This window comes from Oryctolagus cuniculus, chromosome 10, assembly GCF_051225735.1.
Source record: "Oryctolagus cuniculus isolate XC-2025 breed Fujian yellow rabbit chromosome 10, ASM5122573v1, whole genome shotgun sequence".
In the NCBI taxonomy this organism is placed as follows: domain Eukaryota; kingdom Metazoa; phylum Chordata; class Mammalia; order Lagomorpha; family Leporidae; genus Oryctolagus; species Oryctolagus cuniculus.
Window position 1 is genome coordinate 49448691 of NC_142876.1, and position 23764 is coordinate 49472454.

At 38.9% G+C, this 23764-nt stretch overlaps 1 long non-coding RNA gene across 1 annotated transcript in view; it reads right to left on the reverse strand.

The window, feature by feature from the left end:
- Nucleotides 1–23764, reverse strand: part of LOC138843952 (uncharacterized) — a 58306-nt gene that overhangs the window by 21980 nt on the left and 12562 nt on the right. The window contains exon 3 of the long non-coding RNA XR_011379194.2: nt 21203–21394. This is a non-coding gene — a long non-coding RNA (uncharacterized LOC138843952). The remainder of the gene's footprint in view (nt 1–21202; nt 21395–23764) is intronic.

Here is a 23764-nt window from a genome sequence, read left to right on the forward strand (position 1 = left end):
AAGACTTGGAATCAACCCAAATGCCCATCAACAATAGACTGGATAAAGAAATTATGGGACATGTACTCTATAGAATACTATACAGCAGAAAAAACAATGAAATCCAGTCATTTGCAACAAAATGGAGGAATCTGGAAAACATCATGCTGAGTGAAATAAACCAGTCCCAAGGGACACATATATGTTCTCCCTGATCCGTGACAACTAACTGAGCACCAAAAAGGAAACCTGTTGAAGTGAAATGAACACTATGAGAAACAGTGACTTGATCAGCCCTTGTCCTGACAGTTGATGTACAGTGTAATACTTTACCCCTTTTAGTATTTTTTTGTTCTACTTAATACTATTGGTTGAACTCTGTAATTAACACACAAATATTCTTAGGTGTTTAACTGTAACTGAAAAGTGATTATTGTTAAATATAAGAGTGGGAATAAGAGAGGGAAGAGATGTACAATTTGGCACTTGCTCACTCTGACTTGCCCCTAATGGTAGAGTTAGAAATGTGCCAGGGGATTCCAATTCAATCCCATCAAGGTGGCATGCACCAATGCCATCTCACTAGTCCAAGTGATCAATTTCAGTTCACAACTGATCATAATGATAGGACTAAGAGCCAAAGAGATGACATAAACAAGACTAGTGTCTGCAAATACTAACTGATAGAATTAAAAAGGGAGAGAATGATCCAACATGCGAGGCGGGATACACAACAATCTCATAGAATGGCAGATGTCCTAACCAGCACTCTGGCCTCAGGATCAGCCCTTAAGGCACTCAGATCTGGCTGAAGAGCCCATGAGAGTATTTTAGGCATGGAAAGACAAACTCTCTGGAAAAAAAAAAAAAAAGACCTAAATGAAAGATCTCTGCGAGTGATATCCTGTGGAAAGAATGGGCCACCAAAGAAGGAGGTAGCTTTCTCTGAAGGGAGGAGAGAACTTCCACTTTGACTATGACCTTGTCTAAATAGGATCAGAGTCGGCAAAATCAAAAGGCTTCCATGCATTGGCAACCCATGACAACAGCCTAGGGTGATCACTGACGCCATAAATAAGAGTGTCAATTTGTTATATCAACAACAGGAGACACTGTGCACTTACTCCTCATGTAGGATCTCTGTCCTTAATGTGTTGTACATTGTGAATTAATGCTATAACTAGTACTGAAACAGTATTTTACACTTTGTGTTTCTATGTGGGTGCAAACTGTTGAAATCTTTACTTAATATATGCTAAATTGATCTTTTTTAAAACTTTTATTTAATGAATATAAATTTCCAAAGTACACCTTATGGATTACAATGGCTTCCCCCCCATACCGTCCCTCCCACCCGCAACCCTCCCCTTTCCCACTCCCTCTCCCCTTCCATTCACATCAAGATTCATTTTCGATTCTCTTTATATATGGAAGATCAGTTTAGCATACATTAAGTAAAGATTTCAAAAGTTTGCTCCCACACAGAAACATAAAGTGAAAAATACTGTTTGAGTACTAGTTATAGCATTAAATCTCAATGTACAGCACATTAAGGACAAAGATCCTACATGAGGAGTAAGTGCACAGTGACTCCTGTTGTTGACTTGACAAATTGACACTCTTGATTATGGCATCAGTAATCACCCTAGGCTCTTGTCATGAGTTGCCAAGGCTATGGAAGCCCCCTGAGTTCACCGACTCTGATCATTTTTAGACAAGGCCATGGTCAAAGTGGAAGTTCTCTCCTCCCTTCAGAGAAAGGTACCTCCTTCTTTGATGACCCGTTCTTTCCACTGGGATCTCACTCGCGGAGATCTTTCATTTAGGTTTTTTTTTTTTTTTTTTTCCCCAGAGTGTCTTGGCTTTCCATGCCTGAAATACTCTCATGGGCTTTTCAGCCAGATCCGCATGCCTTAAGGGCTGATTCTGAGGCCAGAGTGCTGTTTAGGACATCTGCCATTCTATGGGTCTGCTGTGTATCTCACTTCCCATGTTGGATCATTCTCTCCCTTTTTGATTCTATCAGCTAGTATTTGCAGAAACTATTCTTGTTTATGTGATCCCTTTGGTTCTTAGTCCTATCATTATGATCAATTGTGAACAGAAATTGATCACTGGGACTAGTGAGATGGCATTGGTACATGCCACCTCGATGGGATTGAATTGGAATCCCCTGGTATGTTTCTAACTCTACCTTTTGAGGTAAGTCAGCTTGAGCATGTCCCGAATTGCACATCTCTTCCCTCTCTTATTCCCACTCTTATATTTAACAGTGATCACTTTTCAGTGAAGTTCAGCACTTAAGAAGAATTGTGTATGGATTACAGTATTCAACCAAAAGTATTAAGTAGAACAAACAAAAAAAATACTAAGAGGGATAACATATCAAGTTGCTCATCAACAGTCAGGGTGAGGGCTGATCAAGTCTTCTGTATATAAAGATAATTGAAAATGAGTCTTGATGTGAATTGAATTGGAGAGGGAGCAGGAGAGGGGAGGGTTTCGGGTGGGAAGGAAGTTACGGGGGGGGGAGTCATTTTAATCCATAAGGTGTACTTTGGAAATTTACATTTATTAAATAAAAGTTTAAAAAAAGGACATGGAGGAGCTTCCATAGTAAGTTAAAGAAGCCAATCTGAAAAGGCTCTGTTCTATATGAGTCTACATGTGACATTCTTTAAAAATAAAAACTGGGAAGAGGATAGGAATAGTAAAGATGAATAGGTTGAGCACAGAGGATTTTTAGGGCAGTGAAACTACTCTGCATGATACTAAAATGCTGGGTACATTTCATAACACATTTATACAAACTCAAAGAACATAAGACACTAAGAGTGAACCCTCATGTAAACTATGCTGTTTAGGTTATTATGATGTGTCAATGTAAGTCCATCAATTGTGACAACTGTAGTACTCTCATAGGGTACACTGATAATGGGGCAGGCAAAGAAATTTGTGATCAGAATCTACCAGTATTTGAGAAAGGACCCAATTTCCCATTAAATTTTGCTGTGAGCTTAAACTTTCTCTAAAACAATAAGTATTTTTTTAAACAATCAGCTTCATTTCCTAGACATTTGTACTTTATTATTTGTTATTCATATATAAGTGTTAATTCTGCATTTCTTTACAGTAAGTATCTTAGGAATAGTGCTATATTTCTGGATATCTCGCACTAACAAGCTAGTTGCCCAAAATAGGAAGCATAAGTGTTGATTGATTCTACCCAGACTCATCAAATGTGAAGTAGGATTTTCTTCTAAATTGTTTTGGATCATCTACATGTCTTTCCCAAAGAGAAAACATCTTCCAAATATTTCGGTATCAAAGAACCAATTCAATCTTGCAAAGGAACTGTGAAAATAAGCTAATTACTTACTTGCCTCAAGTGTTAGTGCATAGAACAAAATTTTATCAGCAGTTATGAGTTATCATTACTTTGCTTATTCCCTTACTGGACTTCAGATGCACTTACATACAAATATTAGTTGACTATAACAAGAAATGTACCACCAATAAATTGAACTATATAAATGGATTCATAGGTAGTGAAATTCATTGTTCCTCTGCAAAACACCTGTTACTTTTCACAGTAACACCTTGGGTCATTAGTCCTGGTAATAGAATACATGCTTTATTGTTTCTTACATGCTGCTGCAGTAACAAATTGGAAAATGACAAAACTGATTGAATCTAAAACATTTAAACCCAATTAAAACTTCAAAACCAATATTATTAATCTAGCGTAAGTTTTCTTTTCACAACAACTAATGCCTTCATCTAAGATAAATAGACTGGCCAGCACCGCGGCTCACTAGGCTAATCCTCCACCTTGCGGCGCCTGCACACCGGGTTCTAGTCCCAGTCAGGGCACCGGATTCTGTCCTGGTTGCCCCTCTTCCAGGCCAGCTCTCTGCTGTGGCCCGGGAGGGCAGTGGAGGATGGCCCAAGTACTTGGGCCCTGCACCCCATGGAGACCAGGATAAGTACCTGGTTCCTGCCATCGGATCAGCGCGGTGCACCGGCCACAGCGCACTGGCCGCGGTGGCCATTGGAGGGTGAACCAATGGCAAAGGAAGACCTTTCTCTCTGTCTCTCTCACTGTCCACTCTGCCTTTTAAATAAATAAATAAATAAATAAAATAAAATAAAATAAAAAGATGAATAGACTGTCTTAAGAAAAGATTATGTGGCTGGAACTGCAGCTCACTAGGAGGCAAATCCTCTGCCTGCGGCACCAGCACCCTGGGTTCTAGTCCCGGTTGGGGCGTCATTTTCTGTCCCGGTCCTGGTTGCTCCTCTTCCAGTCCAGCTCTCTGCTGTGGCCCAGGAAGTCAGTGGAGGATGGCCCAGATCCTTGGGCCCTGCACCCGCATGGAGACCAGGAGGAAGCACCTAGCTCCTGGCTTCAGACCAGCACAGTACGCAGGCCATAGCGGCCATTTGGGGGGGTGAACCAACGGAAGGAAGACCTTTCTCTCTCTCTCTCTCTCTCTCTCTCTCTCTGTCTAACTCTGCCTGTCCAAAAAAAAAAAGGTTGTGGAGCTGACAATGTGGCCTGAGGGTTAATGCCATTGCCTGTGACATCAGCATCCCATATGGGTTCCAGTTCATATCCCAGCTGCTCTGCTTCTCATTGGCTCCATGCTCTGGAAAGAGCAGCAGAGGTGGCCATCTGGGGAATGAACCAGCAGATAGAGGCATTCTCTCTCTTTCTCTCACTCTGACTTTCAAATAATAGTTCATATTTAAAAAGAAAGGGAGCGAGGGAGGGAGGGAGGGAGGAAGGAAAGAACAATTGAAGACTGCATACATTAGGAGTTTATTTGCAAGACATGTAAAATTATGGCACTCACCTGTAACTAATAATGAATACTTCCTCCATGTTAGAGGCCTGAAATCATTCATTGCAAGTTTCAAATCTTCAGTTTTAAATTACTAATTACTAATTTAATAATGGTCTACTCAATATCATTTTGATGTCTAAATATTTAGAGTTTATGTATTTTTCTCTTCAATGAAATTATAAGGATCATATCAATTATAAACCCTCTCTTTCTCAAGGTTGGTTTAGTGATAGGAACAAACTCCATGATAAAGCAATGTTTTTCAGTGAATTTCAGGTAGGACAGAAGAACACACAAGTACTCTAATATGATACCTTCACTGCCTTAATTTGTAAAAACTAACTCATAATGTCTAAAAGAAGTTTCTATGAAACTTCTTGAGTATTTGGGAGCTACATATATAAACTCATTTAGAATGCAATAGATGAAAAGTTTATGGAAAAAATTAGATCCTAAATACAAATCTGTTGCTGAATTTAGATGCACATGCACCTGTAGGCCTCATAAATGCACAAGAAAAAGGCAAAGGGCTAAAAGTGATTGGTTCTCTACAGAATTTACTAGTCCTCCTTCATATTGAGCACACCTTCATATTATTCAGCCTGCTGATGGCATTGTGCACCAGTGATGTAAGAAACACCCCAGACAGGCAAATGATGCAGTCCCCAGTAGGGCATTGCCACATTGTGCCTCCACAGAGCATGTTGTAGCAACGATCAAAATAAGTGATAAGGCCAAGGATTTGATGTGATATCAAAATGTTCAATCAGCTCTTTATGACTAATATTGTTAAAAGTTTTTAAAATATTATTTGCTTATTTACTTGAAAGGCAGCACAACAAAGAGACAGAGAGATCTACCTATTGATTCTTTCCCCAAAATGGGTACAACCATTGGACTCCAGATGACCATGATCCAGCAATTCCATCCTGGTCTCCCACATGGGTGGCAGGGTCCCAAGTATTTGGATCATCTGCTGCCTTTCCAAGCACATCAGCATTCCAGAAGCTGGATCATAAGTGGTGCAGCCCAGACTTGAACTGGCACTCTGATATGAGATAACGTTATCACAAGTGGCAGCTTAACATGCTGTGTCACACACCGCCAGCCCTCTGACTTGTATTTTTATTATCTGTTTAGACATCTGGTTTCTCCATCAAAACATAGACTCGTAAGGAACATAAAGGAGGGTTTACTCAGTTTTTACCTCTAACACCATACATAATGGCAAGCATAAAAACATAAATACACAGGATGTCTTAATGCAACTCACCCTATTTCAGATTTATCCGAGACTTGGAAAGCTTTGACAAAAACAATAAATGACAAATTTGCAACAATTAAATGTATGGTTACAGGTATCATGCTCAGGAAATTTTATCATGCCTCTCACATATGTGGCACTCTCCAACATGTCAATGATCTCCAGCATCTTCCAGGGGAGAATCAATTATTTGTAGTGTATCTGTTGAAGGGCTATAGGGAAGCAATGAAGGTGCTTTATCTGCACCCCAAGAGGAAAGATAAAAGCTTTAGGAATTTGCCTTAAGTACATGGTCTCTAGAGTTGGGGGGATAATGATGTTGGGAACCTGACATGTGCATGGTAAATACAAAACAGATGGTACATTATTATTATCAGCCACCTGACCAACAAGGAAAACACTAGCACATATACCACCCCTACAGAAGGAAGGGCAAGGATACATATCAATTTTTCCCTAAGTTGAATTTTCGAAGAGGTTTGATATTTGTGTAGGAAAAATCAACTGTTTTTCTGTAAACCCTAACTCTTGGACAAAGTATTTCTAGAATACCTCACTTCTAGCACCAGATATGCAGGAATTTTTTTTCCTATACTAAGCTATTCTCCATTTATCTGGACATGAGATGAGTATTCTACAATTCCAATCCTATGCACATGGGGTTAGCATCAAATCCCAAAAGATAAAGGGCTCAGTATCATAAGACTATGTGGACCAGTTCAGAATCCAAGGCCTCCTATGCATTTGACCAACCATCTGTGAATGAGAAGTTCCTATAACTCCCTTCTCAGGTTTGACAATTTCCTAGAATTGCTTACAGAACTTGGGGAAACACAATACTTACTAGATTACTGGTTTATTACAAAAAATATTACTCAGAAACAGCCAAATGGAAGAGAGATATGGGTTAAAGTACAGGGGAAGTAAGAACTATGGAAATTCCACGTCTTTTCCAGGCTTACCATCCTCCCTGCTTCTGTTCTGATTCACCAATCCAGTAGCTCTCTCTCTCCCTTTGACATTTTTACAGAGGTTTCATTACCTAGACAAGATTGAGTATCTATTGAGTAACTTAACTTCCAACATTTCTTCCTTTCCCAGATGTCAATGGGCTGACAGGTGACCTTCTAATCAGGTGGCTGGTTACTCTCTTAACCAATCCCCATCCTGAGCCTATCCAGAAGTCCCACTCTAGCCACCAATCACTTCAAAGACAAATCACTTTGGAGTTCCCAAGGTTTGGGGAGTTATGTGTCAGAAAAGGGAGCCAGAGACCCAGCATAAACTTCCTATTATCATAAAGCTCCCCAAAAAGTAAAAGTCATTAAGCAAGATGACACAAGCAGCAAACCAGAAGAGATCAGCTACATTTTTGAGATATTAAATTGAATCTCCTCATCAAAGATTCTCAGAAAATGCATGAATACAATAAACTAAGAGACCCTCAATGTTGAATCCTACCCGACTGTGTTCACCAAGCAAGATTATGCTACTCATTTGTTTCCCTTTTCCCCCAAACTTGAACATGGGGGTACCAACAACCACTATAGACATGCACTGTTGGTTTTCATGTCTAAGGTACTAATAAGCTGAGATGAGAAATCAGAGCTTTAATCATGATACTAAACTGAGCACCACCTACTAGGATACCATTGTTGATTCAAAAGATTTAGTCTTCTTTTTTAATATCAGAGTGACTAGAAAAATCTATGTGACCATACTGATATTTTATCCATGAGCATAAAATCCATTGTCTACAGATGGGACTTGGAAAATGTTTCTGCTGTCACTATATTGAATTCAACAGATTCAATATATTTATGCGAAATTTTCAATTGTTTCATCACAGAATGCATGAATAAATTAAGTTATAATTAAAGACTTCTGGTATTGTTAATGTGTAAATCACTGAAACCAGATTCTAATGTAATGAATTGAAAAATTCCTACAAAATTGGCACCTTTACTAGAATGACTGTAAATTTTATAGCCAAGAAAACATCACACTTTCAGAGAGCCAAAATTAGATGAATGTACTTCATTAATTAAGACAGATATATCTTAGAGTGTACAGTGCAGGAAACACAGGCATATTATACAATTATTCTTCTTAAAACACTTTAATGTAAGAAACTTTGATAAATAACTGATATAGGTGTGTGAAATGAGTGGAGGAAATATGAAATCTAACCATCTGCTCATGGATGTTATTGAATAAAGGTTTATAAATCAAAGTAAGGTTAGTGGAATAAGAAAACAAAGTTGGAAATATTAAGTGGTTGAACTCAAAAGAAAAGTAAAGAGAAGAAAATAAATTTGGAGGAAAAGCAGTATGCCAATTATCTTGCCATATTTTATCCCATGATTTTGTTTCATCTTGACTAAAATTTGCCTAATCATGATGTTACATTCTCTGAAACCCTTTTTATATCTTACACCTAAAAGATACATTTGCCCTTCTCTTAATATGTCATTTTTTCTCTGTGCTAATTAATATTCATTCAAACATCTGTTGCAGAATTTATCATGTAACAAGAACAAAATTATCCATATGTAAGTATTCTTTGTTTTTCCTCCTGTTCTTTCCTAAGAAAGAAGACTACCTTATGATTAATTCTTAGGTTATCCCTTGTAGTATAGTCTTTAAGTAGCAATTTCTACTGAGGCCGGATTTCTTCAGAAAGGTTGTCAAAAGTTTCAGACTCGATTGTATTCTTGAGTGTCCCTCATCACTTGGGAACATCAAAGGAGGCTTTGGAGAATGAGTCAGCAGTATTCCATAAAAGAAAAGATGTGAATAAAAGATCAGAAGAGTAGCAAGGGTGAAAGAGAGGAACAGAAACTGGACACTTGCCACAGAACAACCCTGGGTTTCAGCAAAGGGAGAGTTAGGTTTTGCTGGGAACCTGAGAGTGAGCAGTAAAGACAATGGCTTTGGAGCAATTCGTTGAGTCTTAGGAGACCAAAGAAGAGGAAAATCAGGAAAAGAGATTTTAAGAAATTGGTTATGAAGTTATTTCTATCCATGTTCTTTACAAGGTGAAAGTCGTGGCAGGTTAAGTACTAGTCTTACGTAAAACTCGTTATTAAACTTCTTTTTCTCTGGTTTAAAAAAGTGGCAGATGGTAGATAGAGACCTTGATATGAGAAAGTAGCTACACTTCCACCAACAGCCAGCCTGACCTGATGATGAGTCATTGCACTGACACTGCTCTCAGCCAGCAAATGCTTTAAACATCAACATGTGTCCAGTTCTGTGCAATGGGAAATCTGTCAGAGAAGGACCTCTCTTGTTAAATAAAAATGAAAGCCTATTAAAGGAAAACCTCATTTTTTCTTTTCCTTCCTGCATTCTTTCTGCCTGGAGGTGGAACTGGTAGCTGAGCATGAAGCAAACATATTGAAAATAAAAGCCAAGAAAATTTTAGAGATTGTACCGCTGACATTTTTGAGCATTCAACTGCTACCTATGGCCATTCCTTCAGTGTTTTCTATAGTGTGAGAATAAACTGCTACTTATTTCAACCACTGTATTTGGGTATGCTGTTGTTTGTCACTGAATACATTCTTAGCTAATCAAGTAATGATCTCATTTTTGATTACTAGACTGTATTTTTAGGAATGGATGGAATACAACTTCAAGCCAGAACTGCCGGTAACCCATTAACATAATTATCATGATGCATCATCATTAATTATGTACACATCTATACCCCTCAAGTTATGCAACCCTCAGGAAGAATCAATCGCATTCTATTAATCTACCTATCTCCAATCTTATCACAAGTACAAGACAGACTATGGCAGCGCATTAAATACTGCTTGAGTGAAGGAATAAAATTGAGGTTAACCCCAGGACAGAGTAATAAAAAAGCTATCAATTAAGACATAAACAGCTTCTCCAAAGCCAATTCAGGAAAACTTTCATTCACTCAATACCTTTTCTCAGTTGAGCTATGTGAATTTTTAAATAAATTAACTGAATTTTCCAAGTTTCTAAGTCCATCTTCTTACACTCTTTCCCCACCCAAACTAGCCCCCATTTAGAGTTGCTTCAGTGATAATTCAACCCACAGAAAGTAAATCTGGCTTATATCATGCGTTCTACATTCGGTATTATATTTTTTCCTATGTGCCAGGATGCTTGAATCAAAATACTGATTTGCACATTCTGCATAAATTTACATCTTATGTTCAAGCATCCTTAACTCCAAGCTTGTAAAATAAAGCCCAATTAATTAATTAGCGAAACCTACTGCAATTGTATTTAAACCCAATATTCACAGCATGACACAGAGTGTATTTTAAAACTACTTAATTTAATCACAATCCAGTTCAAAAAAGGCAGACACATAAAGACAAAGAGCTAGTGACAGACAAGGAAAAACAGAGAATCTGAGGATACTGGGCCCCCATGTTTTCAAATTTAACATCAATATTAGAAGTCTAGAACTCAAAAATAAATGTTGAGGATTTTAATGTCATAAGCATCTATTCTGATATAATAATAAGAGTTCCAGTCTGGCTAAGTAATGGGACAATTTACACTCAGTACACTTCTACACAAGTTATTCTGCCAAGTATAATGGAAGAATTGGATCTCTCTCCAGATTACTACTGTAATTGCACCTGTTTTTCTGCAGTCTGCTCTAATATGTCTTATCCCTGAACTACTACCCTTGTAGTTACTATCACACAATTTAATGCCTAGTCATTCCATAATTGTTGTATTGTGCTGTTTTCTCTCCTTAATTTGATTGCAATCTCTATCAAGGCCAGGATGGTGCCTGTGCTTCTGTGGGCCCATTAGTCCCTGCAGTGTCCTATAAGTATTTCAACCAGAAAACATTTACAGGGTTTTCAGGAATAAAACATTAAACATTGAAGAGACTGTATGGCTTCATGGAGATAATTCAGTCCTGTTTAAAGTGACTCAGTCCTTGCTACCCATGTGGGAGACCTGGATGGAGTTCTTGGCTCCTGGCTTCAGCCTGGTCCAAACCTGGCTCTTGAGGCCATCTGGGGAGTAAGCCAGCAAAAGGAAGATCTCTCTGTCTCTCATTTTCTGTCACTGTCTTTCACGTAAATAAATAAATAAATCTTTATAAAATACCATTTTTAAATAAAATCCAGATTAATCAGTTGTCTATGATTTATACACATAAAACATATTTGCATATGAATGGCAATTGTACAGAAGGTAAAATATGTAGGTAGGGTGATGTCATTTAGACAATTGCTATTATTTTGAATATTCTAGAATAGTAGTTATAAAAAGTGTAGGATATAGACATGAGATGCCCTAACTATGTGTGTGTTGTGTATAATAATGCTGTATAACAAAGGTATCAAAGGTCCCAAGTTTGGAATAAAAAACATTTATTCCCACCAAGCTCAGGGTTGTCCCCCTAGCTTGTTCCTGGTGGGTGAGACTGTGAGATGCTTGCCCGCACTAGCCATATTTACATGAGACTACTTAATATTGAAAAGTAAAAACAAAAACAAACAAACAAACAAAAAAAAAGGAAAAAATGTGGGGAGCAACTCGGACTAGACTAAGTTACTGGAATTAAGACTTATTCTATGCATCTGCTCTCCCACAATATGGCGCTGGGAGAGAAGAAAACAGCTTCTACACAGCTGCCTCCAGTTCAGCCAATAAACTGTAGGACTTGCTCCTGATTGGAGAGCAGCGTACTCAGCGTGTGGGCAGCCGAGTTAGGATTGGTGGGGGAGGACTATAAAGGAGGAGAGAGACGGCATGCACCAGGAACATCTAAGGGGAACATCTATCTGAAGGAACACCTGTGCAGCCCCCGAGAGAGCCGGCCGGCGGTGTGCCGCTCCCCTGCGGAAGTGGGGAATGTGGCCAGGGGGAGCTGCCCTTCCACGGAGGTGGAAGGGACAGTAGCCAACCCGGGAAGAACCAGCAGCAAACCCGGGGAGGGCCGAGCAGACGAAAGAACAACGCAGGGTCCTGTGTCGTTCCTCCACGAAGAGGGGGAGCGACAAAAAAAAAAATAAAGTGACTCAGAAAACTGGCATGCTAAGTACCAATACCCATGGAAAAATCATCCACAGAAGCATACCCACCAACACTGGAAAACCCTGAAGAGTTCAAGGAAATAAAGTAAATGATTAAAACCTGTTGAAAAATTATAAGATACAACCAGAAGCTATAAAAAATCATAAAAATAAATGCATATTCTATAACTAAAACACATACCTAAAATTAAGAACTCAATCTGTTCAAATAAAAACAAAATAAAGGCCGGCGCCGCGGCTCACTAGGCTAATCCTCCGCCTTTCGGCGCCGGCACACCGGGTTCTAGTCCCGGTCAGGGCGCCGGATTCTGTCCCGGTTGCCCCTCTTCCAGGCCAGCCCTCTGCTGTGGCCAGGGAGTGCAGTGGAGGATGGCCCAGGTGCTTGGGCCCTGCACCCCATGGGAGACCAGGAAAAGCACCTGGCTCCTGGCTCCTGCCATCGGATCAGCGCGGTGCGCCGGCTGCAGCGCGCCGGCCGCGGCGGCCATTGGAGGGTGAACCAACGGCAAAGGAAGACCTTTCTCTCTGTCTCTCTCTCTCACTGTCCACTCTGCCTGTCAAAAAAAAAAAAAAAAAAAAAAAAAAAAACAAAATAAAAATGTCTGGGGCCGGCTCTGTGGCACAGTAGGTTAATCCTCCCCCTGTAGCTAGTTCTAGTCCCGGCTGCCCCTCTTCCAGTCCAGCTCTCTGCTATGGCCTGGGAAAGCAGTAGAGGATGGGCCCCTGCACCCCCACAGGAGACCGAGAAGAAGCACCTGGCTCCTGGCTTTGGATTTTCACAGTGCCAGCCTTTGCGGCCATCTGGGGAGTGAACCAACAGGAAGAAGACCTGTCTTTCTGTCTCTCTGTCTCTCTCACTGTCTGTCAATATACCTCTCAAACAAATAAATAAAATATTTAAGAATAAATAAATAGCCGAGACTGTGGCTCACTTGGCTAATCCTCCGCCTGCGGCGCCAGCACACCAGGTTATAGTCCCGGTTGCTCCTCTTCCAGTCCAGCTCTCTGCTGTGGCCTGGGAAGGCAGTGGAGGATGGCCCTAGTGCTTGGGTCACTGCATCCACATGGGAGATGGGGAGGAAGTACCTGGCTCCTGGCTTCTGATCAGTGCAGCGCTGGCCATAGTGGCCATTAGGGGAGTGAACCAACGAAAGGAAGACCTTTCTCTCTGTCTCTCTCACTGTCTCTCTGTCTCTCTCTCTCTCACTGTCTAACTGTGCCTGGCACCAAAAATAAATAAATAAATAAATAAAATAAAAATGTCTAAAATGAAAAAATGAAGATGGAAGAGGGCCTACAGGACACATGAAACAAGGGGAAATACAAAATTTATGAAATTAGATTAGAAGAAAAGAATGAGAAAAGGAAAAAGGAAGAAAAATTATTTTAGAAATAAAACTCAAGAATTTAAAAAAAATCTAAAGAAAATAGACCCACAGAATCACAAAGCTAAGCAAATTCCATATAAGGTAAATACAAATAAAACCAAACCTAGGTTCATTTTGTACATATCTAAACTACTATGTATCTAAGTCAAAGAGACAATCTTTAAAGCAGAAAACAGTATCCCAAAACCAACTATAAGACTGATGGATTAATTTCAGCAGTAATCAACTTTTCAATAGTAAAACTGTCTTCAAAGACAAGACAATTGGATGGCATCTAAGTGCTAAGAAAAATTATTGTCAGCCTATTACTAAGCTGCCAAAATATATTTTTAAGAAATATGAAAGAGGGACAGGCCTTTGGTAGAGTAGCTAAGTCACCCCTTGTTCTGTCCCTACCCTGTATTAGAGTGCTGGTTGGAGTCCCAGCTAACACACAACCTGGCAGACAGCAGATGATGCCTCAAGTACTGCAGTCACTGCCAACTATATGGGAAACCTGGATGGAGTTCCAGGCTCCTGGCTTTGACTTAGCCCAGCCCTGACTGTTGCAGAATTTGGAAAGTAAACCAGTGGTTAGAAGTTCTCTCCCCATCTGCCTCTCTGTCTCACAATCTCTCTCTCTTTCAAATTAAATGAAGGTAAACAGAATATTTTAAAATTAAATCTCTTTAAACAAAAAGTAAAAGAGAGGTCTCTGTTGTGGCACAGCAGATTAAGCCACTGCTTGTGGCATTGGCATCCTATATCAGGGTGCCAGTTCAAGTCTCACTGCTCTGCTTCTGATCCATATCATTGCTAATGTGTCTGAGAAAGCAGCAGAAGATGACCTGGGCTCCTGCTACCCACATGGGCGATCTAGATGGAGTTCCAGGATCCTGGCATGGTCTTGGACCAGCCCTAGCCATGGCAAGCCTCTGAGGCATTTGGGAAATGAACTAGTAGATAGAAGACACACTCTCTCTTACTCCTCATTCTTCCCCATTTCCTTCCCCACCTCCCTGGCCCCATCACTCTGCCTGTCAAACAAATCTTTTAAAGAATGCTTTCTGGGCCAGCACTGTAGCGCAGTGGGTTAAAGCTCTGGCCTGAAGTGCCAGAATCCCATTTGGGTGCTGGTTCTAGTCCTGGCTATGCTTCTTCCAATCCAGCTCTCTGCTATGGCCTGGGATAGCACTGGAAGATGGCCCAAGTCCTTGGGCCCCTGTTCCCACATGGGAGACCCAGAAGAAGCTCCTGGCTCCTGGCTTTGGATCGGCACAGCTCCGGCCATTGTGGCCATCTGGGGAGTGAACCAATGGATGGAAGACCTCTCTCTGTCTCTACCTCTCTCTGTAGCTCTGTCTTTCAAATAAATATTTTAAAAAATGCTTTCTTACATTTTTAATGAAATAACTCATTGTCAAGATCCTTCCTTGAAAAGGGATTTGGATGCATCTGCTCAGACTACTTCCCATGAACTCACCATTCCAAATGATTTGATTGACTGCATAATAAGCTATGAAGGCAACAAATCAGTGAGATCTGTTACATGTTTGGGGTGCAGATCAAAATTGTGAGCCCAATAGAAGGATCCTCCAACAGGCAAGTTACTGTCACTGGATCTGCTGCCACCATTGGCCTGGCTCAATAGCTAATGCATGTCAGGCTTTCCTGGGAGATGGGTGGCATGGGGAGCAGCTAGAACAATGAAGATTCATCCTTTTCTGCTGTTTACCACCTCCCATGATGCATTTGTGTAGTTTCTGAACAGCCAGCGATGCCAGGTTTTAAATAGTTTGTAAATTTTCAGTTTCTTCAGAAGAAGGAAAGTTTTGTAGATTAAAAAAAAACACCAAAAAATGAGAAAGAATGAAGCATATTTTAAACAAAAATATATGAGTAAATATAAAGACATTGACTACATAAAATAGATCCATGTTGGCTTATAGAGTTTAAAGTATTCTATGCAAGTTATGTGAATGTAAACAGAATTCAAGAATATAAATATTTTACAAATATTGGAAAATTTTTAAAATAAAACTTGGTACTCGTCAGGACCAGCATTGTGGCATGGCATCCCATATGGGCACCAGTTCATGTCAGACTGCTCCACTTCTGACTCAGTTCCCTGCTAATGGCCTGGGAAAGCAGTAGAGGATGGTTCAAGTACTTGGGCCCCTGCTACCCATGTGAAAGCTGTGGATCAAGCCCCTGGCCCTTGGCTTTGACCTGGTTCAATCACAGCCATGGTGGCCATTTGGGGAGTGAACCAGTGGATGGAAGATTTCTCTGTGTGTGTCCCTCTCTCTGTGACTCTGACTTTCAAATAAATAAGTAAATCATTAAAAACATTGGAATAATCAGATCCAAGATGGCTGAATATTATATAGCCAAACTAACTTCAGTCTCTCATGGATATGAAAAGAACAACAGAAGGACTACTTTCCAGGGCAAAGAAGTGAAAAAAAAAAATAAGCAAAAAACCACAAAGACTGTGGGACAAAAGGAGAGAAGACAGAGACACCACTGTAGCCAGCTGCAGGGCACAGCCAGCTGCCAGCTGTGACCCACCATCTTACCACGCCAAGGTAGGAAGAAATCTCTGCATGCCCCACTGCTCACAGTTTTAGCTGACAGGGAATTCCATAGCCACCCACTGACTTACTTCCTCCTAGAGAAGTGACTGGGGAGCAACTGCCAGGCTAGAAGCAGGGAACACAAATTACTTTCTTTTCCTCCCTTCCCCAACTCCTGCAATTGGCCATACTTCAGAGGGGAATAGGAAACTTGCATTACAAAGAGCTAGAACATGAGTATTGGGCCAAAAGAAAGAAAATTTTAGGAAACATTAAAATGCAAACACAAATTAATGAAATTTTTAAAAACATGAAACATAAATAACCAATAGTTCCAAAAGTTTGTGTTTTGAAAAAATTAATAAAAATGATGGACTACAAAACCTAATGGAGTCACAAAAAAGACCACATAACTTGCCAATAAAAAAGTTAAAAATAGAAATCCTAGAGATGCTGAAAAACTTTATGAGGAAAAGAATTTAGAGGAAGAGAATTTTTTATAACGAATTCATTTTCAAAAGATTTTCCTTAAAAAAAAATCCTATACCTAGGTGACATACCTTATGAATTTTTCCAGGTATTAAAGAAAGAAGTAGCAGTGATTGTTTTATGCAAACATTTCCAGCCAAGAAATAATTCTCAACTATAATAATGAAGAAAGCATGAGTTATGTATCAAAACCTGAGAACATTAAAAGTAAGGTAAAGCACTGACCCATAGATGAACAAATTCTAAACAAAATGTTAGAAAATGGTAAGAAATATAAAAAAGGAAAACATGTCCTGATCATGTGGGTTTATGTTAGAAATAAGACTGGTGTAATATTTGAAAATCAAGCCTTGTAAAACACCACAATAATAAAGCACAAAATATACTATCAAATGAGTATGTGCAGAAAGTGCATTTAATTAATTTCAAATTCCCCCATTATCAAAACTCTTAGCAAAAGAGAAATAAAGGGCTTTTTCCTTAATTTTTAAGTATCTACCAATAATCCTACAGGAAAATAATTTGGTAGTGAAATGTTGGATCGTTGGGGCCAGTAGTTGTGGCGTAGTGGCTAAAGCCAACACATGCAATGCTGGCATCCCATATGGGTATCAGTTCCTGTCCATGCTTTTTCAATTATGATTCAGTTCCCTGCTAATGGCTTGGGAAGGCAGTGAAAGATGAACCAAGAGCCAGAGGAAGTTCCTGGCTCCTGGCTTCAACCTGGCCCAGCCTTGGCCATTGCAGCCATCTGGGGAGTGAACCAGCAGATGGAAGATCTCTGTCTCCTAACCCACTGTTGGTGGGAATGCAAACTGGTAAAGCCACTATGGAAGTTAGTCTGGAGATTCCTCAGAAACCTGAATATAACCCTACCATACAACCCAGCCATCCCACTCCTTGGAATTTACCCAAAGAAAACTAAATTGGCAAACAAAAAAGCTGTCTGCACCTTAATGTTTATTGCAGCTCAATTCACAATAGCTAAGACCTCGAATCAACCTAAATGCCCATCAACAGTAGACTGGATAAAGAAATTATGGGACATGTACTCTATAGAAAACTATACAGCAGGCAAAAACAATGAAACCCAGTCATTTGCAACAAGATGGAGGAATCAGGAAAACATTATGCAGAGTGAATTAAGCCAGTCCCAAAGGGACAAATACCGTATGTTCTCTCTGATCAGCGACAACTAACCGAGCACCAAAGGGGAAACTTGTTGAAGTGAAATGGACACTATGAGAAACAGTGACTTGATCAGCCCTTGTCCTGAATGTTGAAATAAAATGTAATACTTTATCCCTTTTAGTATTTTTTTGTTCTAGTACTATTGGTTGAACTCTGTAATTAACACACAATTATTCTTAGGTGTTTAAATTTTAACTGAAAAGTGATCCCTGTTAAATATAAGAGTGGGAATAAGAGAGGGAGGAGATGCACAATTTGGGACGTGCTCAATTGGACTTGCCACAAATGGTGGAGTTAGAAATGTGCCAGGGGATTCCAATACAATCCCATCTCACTAGTCCAAGGGATCAATTTCAGTTCACAATTGATTACACTGATAGGTCTAAGAGTCAAAGGGATCACACAAACAAGACTAGTGTCTGCTGCTACTAACTGATAGAATCAAAAAGGGAGAGGACAATCCATCATGGAAAGCGGGATACACAGCAGACTCATAGAATGGCAGATGTCCTAAATAGAACTCTGGCCTTAGAATCAGCCCTTAACACACTCGGATCTGGCTGAAGAGCCCATGAGAGTATTTCAGGCATGGAAAGCCAAGACATCCTGGAAAAAAAAGAGGACTTAAATGAAAGATCTCTGTGAGTGAGATCCCAGTGGAAAGAACGGGGCCATCAAAGAAGGAGGTACTTTTCTCTGAAGGGAGGAGAGAACTTCCACTTTTACTATGACCCTGTCAGAATAAGATCTAAGTCAGCAAACTCAAAAGGCTTCCATAGCCTTGGCAACTCATGACTAGAGCCTAGGGAGATTACTGACGCCAAAAACAAGAGTGTCAAATTGTTAAGTCAACAACAGGAGTCAATGTGTACTTACTTCTCATGTGGGATCTGTTCTTAATGTGTTGTCCAATGTGAAGTAATGCTATAACTAGTACTGAAACAGTATTTTACACTTTGTGTTTCTGTGTGGGTGCAAACTGATGAAATCTTTACTTAATATATACTGAATCGATCTTCTGTGTATAAAGATAATTGAAAATGAATTTTGATGTGAATGGAATGGGAGAGGGAGCGGGAGATGGGAGGGGTGCGAGTGGGAGGGAAATTATGGGGGGGGGGAGCCAATGTAATCCATAAACTGTACTTTGGAAATTTATATTTACTAAATTAAAAAAAAAGGAAAAAAAGATGTGTGTCTCTGTAACTCTGACTTTCAAATAAATAAATAATCTTTTCTAAAAAAAAAAAAAAGTTAAATCCTTTCTCCACAAGATTGAAACTGAATCAAGGATGTCTACGGTTGCTATTTACATTGAATATTGTACTTGAGACACTTGCCAGAAGATAGAGCAAGAAAAAAAAAAAAGAAATCATTAAAAGGTATGGGTATCCAGATTGTGGTGCAGCAGAGTAGGCTTCCAATTGCTATGCCAGCCTCACATATCAGAGTGCCAGAGTCACAGCTAATCTGCTTCCAATCTTGCTTCCTGCTGATGTGCCTCAGAAGGCAGGAGAAGAGAGGCCAAGGATTTAGGCCCCAGTTACACATGTAAAACCAGGAGAAAGTCCCTGCCTCTTGGCTCCAGCATGACCTGGCCCTAATTGGTGCAACTGTTTAGAGAGTGAATCAGCAGATATAAGATCTCCCTCTGTGTGTGTGTGTGTGTGTGTGTGTTTATTCCTGTCAGTCACTCTGCTTTTCAAAGTAATAAATAAATCTTCTTGAAAGAGGAATATGAATTATAAAAAATAAATAGAACCTTTTTTATTGGCAGATGATTAAAAAACTAAAAAATCCAGAAGAATCAACAGAGTGTTATAACTAACAATGGATTACTATAAGGTCAGTGAACATAAAATTTATTGAAATAATTGTAGAAATTAGTTGTATTGCTATGCTTCAGCAATGACTAAATAGAAAATAAATTTTAAGAACTGGTTCTGTTTAGGTATAACATCAAAAACATCAAATACTAAAGAATAAATCAAGTGAAATGTTCATGACTGCTACACAAAATATTACAAGACTTTTTCCATGAAATCAGAGTCCTAAACACATACAAAGAAAATCCCCACTTATGGACTAAAAACTCAACATTTCAGAAATTTCAGTAATCTCCAAATTGCTCTATACACAACTCAAAAACTGTAACAAGATTTTTTTATTTAAATAGAAATATTAACGGACAACAATAGGCAAAGCAAATTTTTGAAAAATACTGAAAAACATGTAATACCAAATATCAAAGTAATTAATATAATATGGTATTGTCACAAGATAGACAAATGGAAAATTGAAAGAAATAGATCAAGAAACAGACCTACATATACCTACCCAACTGATTTATTGCAAAGGTGGCTTTGCAGTGCAGTGGGGAAAGAAAACTTTTCATTAAATAAATCAGTTAGATAAGCGTGTTTTTACATGCCTTGACCAATACTTTAAATTACATTTAAATATCATTTTCAGATGGATTACAGATAAATTATATTTAAATATCATTTTCAGATGAATTAGAGATCTTAGTGTGAGAAGTAAAATATTAAAAGTTTGGAAGAAAATACAGAAAAGCAGTTCGTTAAATTAGCATAAGCAAAGTTTTCTTAAATAAGACATAGATATAAAAGTCATGTTACAAAGATGTTAAACAGTTCTATCTTGAGATTCAGACCTCTGTTCAACAAAGGATATCATAATTAATAGAGAGGTAAGGGAAATCAGAGCACGGGAGAATATATTTCTAACTCATGTAAAATAGTAAGTGGAGAACTTATATCAAAGATATGTAATAATGTCTGAGAATATTAAGAAGAAAAAAAAAAAAAAACAAGGAACCTGTTGGGCAAAAGAACTGAATAGAAACTTTACAGAAAAGGTTATAAATGCTCAATCAACATATTAAAGTTGCTGTACTTCATTTGTCTTCAAGGAATGCAAATTAAAACCATAATATGACACCAGCTTACCGCTACCAGAACAGCTAAAATTTTAAAAATAAAAAAGAGGCTATTAAGCATTGACAGAAGTACAAAGTGACCAAAATTTTCACTTACCACATGGAGGAATATAATTAGTACAATGACTTTAGAAAAATGTTTGGCCATATCTACTAGTCATAGGCGTGCCTTTTGATTCAACACTTTCACTCAAGAGAAATGCAAACATTCATTCTCCAATAAAGGCAAATGTAACAACGTACAATACAGTATATTTGCAAGACTCTTAAATGTTCATCAGCAGTAGAAAGGATAGAAAATTGTATTCACCCAGTAGAACCTAAGTAGTAATGAAAATGAGTGACTGCAAATACAAGAAATAGTATGGGGGAATCTCACAAACAAAATGTGAGCCAAAGAAGCCAGACTTACAGACAGCAAAATACATACTGTCTAATTCCAATTTTATAAAAGGCACACATGGGGCAATTGATCTCTTGTATTACCTTTGGAGAGCCAGTGAGTGGAAAGAGAGCAGAGTGTGAATTCTTAAGTCTGGTCATGTTATGTTTTTCTTTCTTGCTTGCTTGCTTTCTTCTTTCCTATCTTCCTTCCTTCCTTCTTCTTTCTTCCTTTACTTACTTCCTTTCTTCCACTTTTCTTCTTTCCCTCCTTCCTTTTTTTAAAGTTTTATTTATCTGAAAGACAATTACACAGAGAAAATGAGAGAGAAAGAAAAATAGATCTTCCACCCACTGGTTCACTCCCTAAATGGACACAACAACCAGGGCTGGACCAGGCCAAGGCCAAAAGCCTGGAATTACATCTAAATCTCTTATAATTAAAAGTCTATGATCTTCCTACCACAAATATTTTGTTCCTAAAACTTGTAAAATTTTAGAATTAATCCATGTTGCAATGAATCATAACATTAATTCAGTGTTGTCACAAGTTGAGTTCTCTGGAAGGTCAAAGCTGTGAAAGAAAAATGGATTGGATGGAGGGAAGAGTATTTGATACGTAAACCCAACTTAAGAGAATGCCTTGGAGGAAGTAGTGCCAATACTGTGTCACACATGGAACGAAAATGGCTGGTCTTTTACGCCACTCAGTTAGAGACAGAGTACCCTGGGAAGGACATGATGGTGAATAAGGCAATTCTCTCTAACCAAAGGAAACCCTGAAAGAGCTGAGATCTGGTGTCTGTCCTCACCACTCTCTCCACATCAGGCAGCAAGTCCTTCCATAAAGGAAGAAGTGGGCAGCACATCTCCCACTCTACCACAAGAACTCCAAAGACTTTCCTCTCTTTTCATCCTTACAATAATTTTGTAGGGTATCCAAGCATGTGTTCTGCTCAGGGCCTTTGCAAAAGCTGTGATTACTGTTAGGAACCTTCTTCCATCAGTGTCCTGCATTATAACTCTATGTTTAGTCCATGCAAACTACTGTTACAAAATGCTCTAGATTGAGTTACTGAGAAATAGGAATTTTGTTTTCACAGTCATGGTAACAAGTCCAAGTCAAGCTGCTGGAAAGCTTGGTTTCTGATGGACAGTTCCCTGGTTCATAGAAGCCACCTCCTTGATGAGTCTTCATATGACAGAAAGGGTGAATGAGTTCACTTGGGTCTCTTCTGTAAACCCAATAATCCCATTCATGTGGGCTTTGCCCTTGTTATCTAAAGACCTCCCAATGGCCCCACCTCCTACTATCATCACCTTGTAGGTAAAGATTTGAACAAATGAATTGGGGAGTAAGAACAAACACTCAAACCATAGCATTTAAACATCTTCAAATCTTCCCTCAATTTTCACCTCAGCTAAGCTTGACTAACATATGTCAAATTACAGCTGACTCTTCCCTCAAACAACAATCTCTTCACTTTATTCTATTTTTGCTCTATTCCTTCTCATGTATCACCTCCTAGCATATTACATATAATTTTCTCACTTTTAACATTATAATCATTATCAGTGGGCAATTTGCCCCCTCAGAATATAAACCCCCCCCAAACTCAGGAATCTGTAGGGTTTTTTCATTGATATATTCCTAGAATAGTGTTTGGCACACAATAGATCTTAGTGAATATTTGTCCAATTAAATTGAATAAGTTTGTTCTCACCCCCAAGCATGCACACACTGGTGAAATCTGGGTAAGATCAACATCAAGAGAAAAAGAAATTGTAGCTTCTGATATGAAGAATGAACAGGATGGTGTCCGCCTCCTAGAAAGAGGAGTTGAGATATTAAATAACTATACTGTTAATAGTGCTGTCTTCTCTTAGTCATCCATGTATTCACATTTTAGAAACTGTCTACCTGTTAGGAAAGATGGGGACACTTCACTCCCCTCTCTTCTCAACACCACCAGAGGATTCTTGACAGGTGACAGTCACACAGAGGATTCTTGTCTGGAGTAGTAGATTGTCTAGTTGTTTTGCTAGTTTTATTTTTCTGAATGGTGTTGAGCATGATTTTTAAACAAGGGTGGGTAGAAGAGAGACTGGAATAAACATGACTGCAGAAACTAAAGAATTCGGAGTGTGGCGGGCCAGAGACAGAAAATAGAATGAGACTGCTAACCCAGGCAGAAGAAAACAGGAGGAAGCAGAAGCAATTTAAGAATGAGAGTTTGGTTGTTCTGTTCTGCTTTTGAAGTTGTCTGTGATTCTTTCCTTTATCTTCTCTGAAAACATAGTACAATATCAATTGTCCTATTTTGATTTTTTATTATTTTTGCGTTTGCAGAGAATTTTAGAAAGAGTGAAATTGACTCTCTGGAAAGCATAGAAAAAAAGGAGGCTAAATCACACCAGCTATGTAGAATTACTATGCAAACATATTTAAGCCAAAGAATCTTCTATACCAGCCTTTTGAGAGTTTTAACATCTTTTTTTCTTAAACTATAATTAAAGGACATACCCATTATGTTTTATGTACATTATTACAATATACTTATTATTCCAGCAATTTTATGAGGCTGGCCTTATTTTATAGATAATATAGATAATAAAACTAAAGCTCTGAGAGTTATCACAATTTTTCATAGCCAATAAACAGCATGG